General features: G+C 42.0%; 1 long non-coding RNA gene across 3 annotated transcripts in view; it reads left to right on the forward strand.

Annotated features, from left to right (window-relative positions):
* The window catches only part of LOC116216294, a 51,414-nt gene extending 43,478 nt beyond the window's left edge, over positions 1 to 7,936 (forward strand). Inside the window, exons 3-4 of one of the 3 annotated variants that reach the window (XR_004158785.1) lie at positions 4,538 to 4,618; positions 7,284 to 7,936. This is a non-coding gene — a long non-coding RNA (uncharacterized LOC116216294). The remainder of the gene's footprint in view (positions 1 to 4,537; positions 4,619 to 7,283) is intronic. The other 2 variants (XR_004158784.1, XR_004158783.1) reach the window with 2 other exon arrangements.
* The last annotated feature ends 306 nt before the right edge of the window (positions 7,937 to 8,242 follow it).

An 8,242-nucleotide genomic window follows, 5' to 3' on the forward strand; every position in this document is an offset into this window, starting at 1 on the left:
TTAAAAAGTGCATGTCTTGAATAATGCATGTGCACAAAGCACTTGGGTGATCCTATGATACTGGCAGAGTCAGGGAGGAATAGAAAGAAAAGAAGGCCTCCTTTGCACAGTCATCATAACACTGTGATATTAGCCATAGTTGGTACTCCTCATTGACTTTGTCTTTAAATTGTGCAAGTTTTTTTTAGAAGGAAAATGCCATTTATTCTTGAAAGAAAAATATAAGTACAGATGTAACTAGATTTCTAAAACCCACGCTTCATCACAGATCTTTTGTCATTTTGGAGAGAGCTGAGTACTGTTTGGATCTTGGGTTTTACTTGACCTTGCCACTGACCATAGTGTCAAGGTCATAACTGCTGTCTCAGCATCTGCTTCCTTTGCCCCCAGTAGCACATGGTAGTAAATGCTTCCATAAGGGAAGGTAGGACTCTAAGGACAACTGAGGACATTTCCAGTATTACAAGAAGTGAGGTTTTAGCTGAAAAAAAGTTCCCGCATTTTCAAGCAACATACCATCAAAAGAAAAAGATATTCTTTTTTTCCTTGGTGTGCAACTTTCATTTCCATTTATAAATAGTCCTGATAATGGTTATGGCATGAAGAAAAGTACAGAAGAAGAATGAAGAATGGAACTTGGACAATCCCCGTCTTCAGGCAATCAGTAGTAACTGTTGACTGAGTGCTATAGTGACTACTTCTGGCTATACTTCTGAAACACTCAAATCATCTCACAGTGCACCTTTTTCTGAAGTGAAAAGATGATGTAAATGGGACCAGAATTAGCCTGGTTTATCTCAGTACATGCAATGTAGTCTGCATTAGCATTTTAGAACACAGCCGGAGTATGTTTTGATATCAATTTTCTTATCATTCCTCTTCACTGGAGTTTTTATTCCCTTCATGGAGTAGGCTTGGACCCCATGAACTTTTTGGAGCACGCTAAAGATTTGCACATAATTCACTCTGTCTGCTAATGTGGGTTTGTCTCTATGGATCTCCACTGGATGGGGTCCCAGGCACCCTGGCCTAGTATTAGATATGGAAGTTGTTGGCCCTTACTGCAGGCGGGGTTGGAGCTTGATAATCCTTGAGGTCCCTTCCAACCCAAGCCATTCTATGATTCTATGTATCCAGATTTGAAGTAAATAAATAGGAAGGGCTACCTGCATGGGTATTGTAAACCACACAAAATATTGTAGACCTCTGGTCTTCACATAGTCTTCTCTACTTGAAGACTCACTCTTTGAGAAAGCTGTGCTACTTGATAAGGTGAGCAGAGCCTCAGGTGTTCTCCATGACTGCATCAAGTGATTTCAAGGATCTGTGCCCATGTTTACTATCTGTGAGACAGAACTAATGCCTCTTTCTCTTATGAGACCATTGGAAATATTAGTGATTTGTGCTGTGCACTTATAACAGTGATGACAGTGTTTTTTTATTTTTAATTTTTAAACCTTCCTTTTCTGTGGCTCCAGAAATTTCTCACCAATGGTAATTAGACAGCAAGCTGAGCAGAGGGAAAAAAGTGCTGACAATAAGTATGCTGAAAAAATATGGTTTTGAAGAACGAAAGTGAACTCAATGTTTGAATTTATTATTCATTCCTGAAATGCAAGATCCTTTTACCACACTTTGGCCTTAGTTTGAGATTGTGTGTTTTTTTTTTTCTTTTTTTCCTCTCTCTGTTGTGAAGCAAAGATGAATTATTTCTGCTTTTTATTTATTTATTTATTTATTTATTTATTTATTTAATTGTATGACTGTGGCTTGAAGTAATTAAATTCAGTGACTCCCTTCTACCAGCAGCGAGAAATATTTTCCATCAAACTTAAAAGTCATGCAAAACTCACCTGGTTGCCAGTCCCTGACTGGCTCCAGCAGGGTTTGCTTTGAGATTAGGCACTGGAAACCTTCAGCACAAATGGCAAATAATTTAGCTGCCCCTGGAAAACACAAAACCTCACTGATTTGTTTTGTGATCATTAGTAGGAGTCACATGGTGAGTATTCTGGATCTCCATTTGTCTGGAATAGGAGAAATAATCTCAGTGCTGGTCCCCACCACGTATTTTTTGTGTATCAGATTCTTTATTTCCTGGTGGTTATTTGCCAATGAGCTAAATGTAAAACACTACTTAGATCTGTAAACCAGAATTCCTCAACTTGCCTTTAGGAATGGACATGAGATTAATGAGAGGGACAATTAGCTGATGCAACTTGAGACCTCATGCACCTGTTTCAATAGGGACAGATTGACAAGTTCAGGTTCTAAAATAAAAGCAGTCATTTGATGTGTGACAATATTTAAAACACAGAAACAAGTCAGATTTTTCCTTTATACCTCCAACCAAGCAGATGATAGAGAAGAACAAGATTTTTCCAAATCGATCGGGCTCAGATTAGTCAGGGGGGTCAGTGCTGGCAGGAGCTGGCTGGCTCTCACTGCAGTGTGCCACTTTTAGTGATTTTATTCTCATTCTTGAGGCAGTAGAACAGCTGGGGAGCTGTGAGCTATCCCTGAGGGGAGTACAGTCCTCTGTCAGCCTGAGAAGTGCCATGTCCATAACCAATGGAGAACTGGATTGTTTTACCTGGATCTATACCAAGATTTAGGCAATGGGTTGTGTAGTTTTGTTCTGTTTTGGAGTTGGGCTTGACCCCGTGCTCTGACCACGTTGCTAGCGTTATCCTCCGTATATTCAGCTGATAAATCACATCTATCATGAAAGCTTCAGTGAAGAAGACATGAGGTAGGATGTCCTTTATTTTCAAGACTTTATTACCTTTACAAAATAAATGTCAAAGGAAGAAAGTGTTAAAGAGTAAAGCATATATGCTAGGAGCACATGAAAAAAAGCACGCTTTATTGTGCAGATTTTCCTTTGTTCATTATTTCATGAAACTGAGGCAGTCCTATTGGAATGAGTCTCTGATCTACTGTGGGAAAGGTAGAGAACTACATTCATTTTGTTTTGCATTTCTCTGTTGTACAAAAAAAAAAATAAGTTCATTCCTCATGCGTGCTCAATAACTCTACTTCAGAGAAATAGGTACTTTCCAGGGCAAAGCTCCTGCTTACAATCTGCTTTTTCTAGAAATAACTCCAGCTCTCTAGGAGGCAGCCGGCCCATACGGAGCCCATTCTTCCTCGGAGACTGACTATTCCCTTCTGTGGTAATATCTGACTGTGGCTGGCAACCTGTTCATATTTTTTTCTTGCAGCCTTGTGATTCATTGTTGTAGGCTTGGTATATTTGGAATGCTCAATGGTACCTTCGCCTTCTGGATGTCAAAGCGCACTAAAGAATTGTGCAGTTTGCTTTGCAGTGTATCTGCCTTTTGGAACACGTTATTGCAGTTAATCTAGCACTGTGGTGGGTGTTTGGGGCTCATGCTGAGCAGGATGCTTGCATATGTCTCATCTGTGTGATTTCACACAAATATGGTAACTTTTCCAATAACAGCTCAAGAAACAGAATTTGTGGGTTTATTTTGTGAAGGTTTTGCTATTATTTTAGTTTTCAGACCATTCTCAATTTTTTTTTTCAAAGCATCTCTTTTTACCATTATAATTCATAAACAGAAATGAATATTCTAGGCTAATGTATGACACCTAAATTTTGGATATTTTATTAGATAACAGTGCTACAGCTAATGATTTAGAGATGTTTTGCCTTTATTATTTTTTCAAAATTAAAAGTTATTTTCTTCTTAAAGATTTAATACTATTTGTTCAATATAATCACCAGACAGTATCTGATATCATTAAATAAATCAAAAGTAGATCTTCATTGAGCACCGCTACTGCTACCCTTCTAAACTCCCTGCATTTAATGGGACATCAATTTTTGGCCAAAGCTATATGGAAAATGCTTTATTCTTGATCCTCCCCAAGGCAACTCTGAGGATGTTCTTCCCAAGAAGGATGTTAAGCTGTAGAGCATTTTGTAGGAGAAACTGAGAACCTCAGAGAATCAGCTCTCATACAGGAGTTGTTCCCTAAATACAGCAGAGCAAATTGGATTTTTATTGATATAATTTGTCCCATAAATGGAAAAACGTGGAAATGTGTGACAAAAATACTGGAAGTAGACTGTAAATTTTTACCAACACACAAAGAGATCAATCCTGAAGTAAAAGAAGTGCATCTATTATAGGGCTGGAAACAAATTTATTTTTTCTATTTTTTTTTTTCCCTAAGTGAAATACTTATTTGGGAAGAAGGAGAGAGAGCAACAAAGTGACAAAGAGAGCAGCAGTAGGTGATAGGAAAGATATCAAGATGAATGTCTGCCTTTTTGCTGCAAGCAAATCTTCTCTGCCAGACTCCTGTAAGGGTTCACTCGTGTGCAGCATTGTCTTAAACTTTTCACCTGGTATTAAATGTATCCTAACTCTTGTCAGCATCATCAGCACAGAGAGCAGAAATGAAATCCGAGGATCTTTCACATAGCATGGGAGAAACTACTACCATGGTTGTGGTTGGTGATCTGGCCTGGACTGATTATAGTTCCTGTTTTCTGTGTGCCTTTCAGATGCTGCTGACATACCTCGTGGTCTTTGGCTCTTCTTAGCTCCCAGGAGACATTTGGCACCTTAGGGCTTTAACATCTCAGGTGAGATACATTTCCATCATGTTGAACTCTTATGGGTGTTTCTGTCATTGTTTCATGGGCAGCAGAAGAAATGGGGAACCACAAACCCCCATCCTCTCCTCTCCCCAGGGTGTTATGTCCCACAGGCAGGGAGAAGAACAACACAAGCAAGGTCACCAACACAGGAGTGGAAGGATCTGGCCTTGTCTGTGTCCACCTGCCTGCATTTTTGTCATGTTTTCTGAGATAACCTCTCTATGCTGTCCTTAAAGGAGGAGTATTTCTCAGCACAGGCATGATGTAATGCTGCTTTTTATACTGCAGGAAGAGAAGGGGCTCTACAGTCTGCACTTCAATAACATCCGTGCTGTTAAATATCTCTCTCTGCAGCTGTGTGTGGGAGTGTTCTGCCATACCATTCTTGGAGGCACTCATTTTTCAGTCAGAGCAGCTCCAGGGAGGAGGGCTAACCACGGGGATGACCTTGGGCTGGGGAAGGAGCCAAAGGCAGCACTGTGCCTAAGGCAGTATGCCTGCTTCCTTGGGGCTGATCCAGGTGAAACCGCCTCCATTTATGGCTCTTCTGGGCTGAAAACTGCATCAGAAAGGAGCTTTATCCCTTGCACCCTGTGTCCACTTCTTTGGGGAGTTTTGGACTTTGCTGGAAGGATGAAGGAGGAGGGGGGTCCTTTCCATGTTGGTATGAGCGCGTGAGACGTGGGCTGGAAATCTCTTTTTTCCTCTGGGCAACAGGCAGGGCTCACAAGGCAGAATTTCCCCTGATGCTCGGCAACTTTAAACACTTTGATTGCTGTCACTGGCAAGTTTCCCATAGGTGAAGACACAGGTGGGCTGCCCATGCACCTTGATGATTCCAGGAATGCAGATATGCCCTTTGGAGTACTACTGCTTCACCTCTTCAGGGATCCCCATAGTAGGATTGTTCACCTCTGCTGTTCATGCAGAGATTGTCTCAAAAGCCTGATGCAGCCTTGGGGCATGCCCATCACTTGTACTCCAGCTGTCCTGGCCACAAGCTTTGTTGTATTCCCACTGGCAAAAAGTCTGGTTTTGAAAGTTTTCAGGCACTCATACTGCAGCCAGTTCCTGTTGCACAGGCTTCTCTGAGCCTCCAACAGGAAAAACTATTTTTTTTGCCTCAAAACAAGCCCAGAATTCATTAGTATTTGTATTGTGTTGCTAGTGTAAAATGACTGCCATGAATGCACATTGTAATGAATTCCTCTGAGATGAGGTGGCCTGAGCCTGCTCAGGGATGTTCAGGAGGTATACGGGTGAGTGAGTGCTCCTGGTGCAGAGGAAGAGGGAAACAGTTCCTTCAGCTTTGTCATAGCTACAGAAAGGGTTAACCAAGCTGTCCAGAAGAAAGTTTGTTGGGTGGGAGAAGGGAATACTTACTGCTGCTTTCGGAGCCTCTCCAAGAAGTGAATGTGGTGTCCATTCCTTGGAAGATGTATGGGCTGAGTCTAGAAAGCATAGCGATCAAGTTATAAATAATGCTGAAATGTATAACAGAAACTGCTACTGAACTGCAGCAGTAACTGATGCCACCACATTCATATTCTAAGCACTGGATACAGTAGGAATCCAGGACATCTGCTTACTATTTGAAGAGGAAAGGAAAGCTTCTGAATTATTGATACAGATGAGTTGAGATTGGTTTTTCTATGCAAATATAAATTAATGCAATTAAGGGAATAGCCAGGAAACCACAATGAAGGCTTACAAATACAAAAATAGCAGGTGGTCACAAAACACTGGTGCTGGGTGTGACAGGTGTCTTGCACAAGGCCACCCTTCCTCCTGCCCACCAAGCCTTGCTGACAGCTGCAGGAGGCAGCAGGGACAGCCAGGGCATGCAGGTGCTTTGTGGGGCATGGAGCACTGAGGGAGGTGTCTATCACTGCCTATCCAGCCTGACTTTATTATCAGAGACTGCCTAGCAGTGTTTTATGTTTGTTTTCTTTCCTGGGAGGGCTTTAAACGCAACAGGTCTTTGATGTGCTATTGTTCTTGTTAACTGATAAATGCCATCTGATGTCACGTAAGTAATGTGATGATCTGTTCTTAGAATTGCTAGCATCGCTCACTACCTTTCTCCTTCACAGCAGACCATCTCAAGCTATCTAAATCTGTCTCTTATGAAGGGTGAGTTCTTTGGCTGCAAAAGTTCACCCCCAGTCAGGACATGGATGTTTTCAGGCTTCTCCATCTGTGCCTTCTGATTTTCTCAAACAAATTGTCTCACCTTTCAGTTTCTTCCTTACTCTAAGAAACAGAACCCAATCCGAGTCCCCCAGACCTCTGTACAAGCTGTGTGTGTTTGAAGAACGTAACTCATTCCCATCCAAGAGCTGTGCTCCTTGTCTGTGCTTGCAGACACAGAACAGAAAAGGGAATGGGAAAGAAAACCACAGTGTTTGTGTGTGCTGGGCGAGTGGGGAGAGAAGCATGTGTGTAGAGGGGAGGGAAAGAACACTGCAACATTTCCTTTGATGAAGTCCTCTCTGAAGTAAATGAGAACTGTCAACATCCATTTCACAGTGATGTTCAGGATTACAAAGGATGTTTTGAAGGAAAAAAGACACAAAAAAATCAAAGGAAAAAATAGATATCCTTGGTTTTTAAATAGGGTTTTCTTGATTGCAGTATTTTTCTATTTCAGACATTACTCGCGACTCCACAACTGCTGTCTGCTCCAGGCAGGGACAAGTGCAGAGGCAAGAGAAAAGTGTAATAGCATCAGTTCAAAGAGATGCAAAAAGATAGGAAATGATACAAGCAGAAAAGCGCTCAACTTGCTGGACTCATGCCTGATTATCACTCAACGTGAGTAGTTGATACTGTTCAAGCAGCGCCATATTTCTATGTCTTGTTAGTTAATAAGTAGCACAAAGAACGCAGCCAAAGCACAAGCTGCTAAACATGTTTATTTCCCCCGCTTCCCTCTTGCTCCCTTGCTTATCATATCATATTTGCATCAAACCTGCTGGGAAATATTGCAGTCAAATGAAGGAGGCTCTGTGAGGTGTATGGGAGGGCAGACTATGCAGGATGCAGTCAGCCCTCTTCCAAGCTGCTCCTACCACCTCTTTTCTTTCCATGCCTGCACAGTCAGTGGGACAACATCTGCTCAATTCTTTCCTATGCTTTTCTCTGTAAATTACTCACACAGCATATGATCAAAAACAATTTTGCAAAACTACTGAGGACCTGATCTCATTTTGCTGTGTTTAACATGCTGCCTAGGGAAAGCATGCATTGCATATACAGTAAGTTTGTCAGGATGTACAGCTCTGAGGACTGAAGGAGTGGCTCAACTCTGTCTCCAGACACAGCTGTGTTTGCTGATATGGACTTCATTGCCAAGGTAGCAAAAAGGAATGGGACTTCAGCGTGACTGCTGCCACACGTGGCAGGGCTGCTTGTTTCAGACAGGCTTGTTGGTGTTTGGAGGGACTTTATAGCATCATAGAATCACAGAATGGCTTGGGTTGGAAGGGACCTCAAGGATCATCAAGCTTCGACCCCCTCGCCACAGGCAGGGCCACCAACCTCAATATCTAATACAAGACCAGGCTGCCCAGGGCCCCATCCAACCTGACCTTGAACACTTCCAGGGAC

This window comes from Meleagris gallopavo, chromosome 2, assembly GCF_000146605.3.
Source record: "Meleagris gallopavo isolate NT-WF06-2002-E0010 breed Aviagen turkey brand Nicholas breeding stock chromosome 2, Turkey_5.1, whole genome shotgun sequence".
In the NCBI taxonomy this organism is placed as follows: Eukaryota; Metazoa; Chordata; class Aves; order Galliformes; family Phasianidae; genus Meleagris; species Meleagris gallopavo.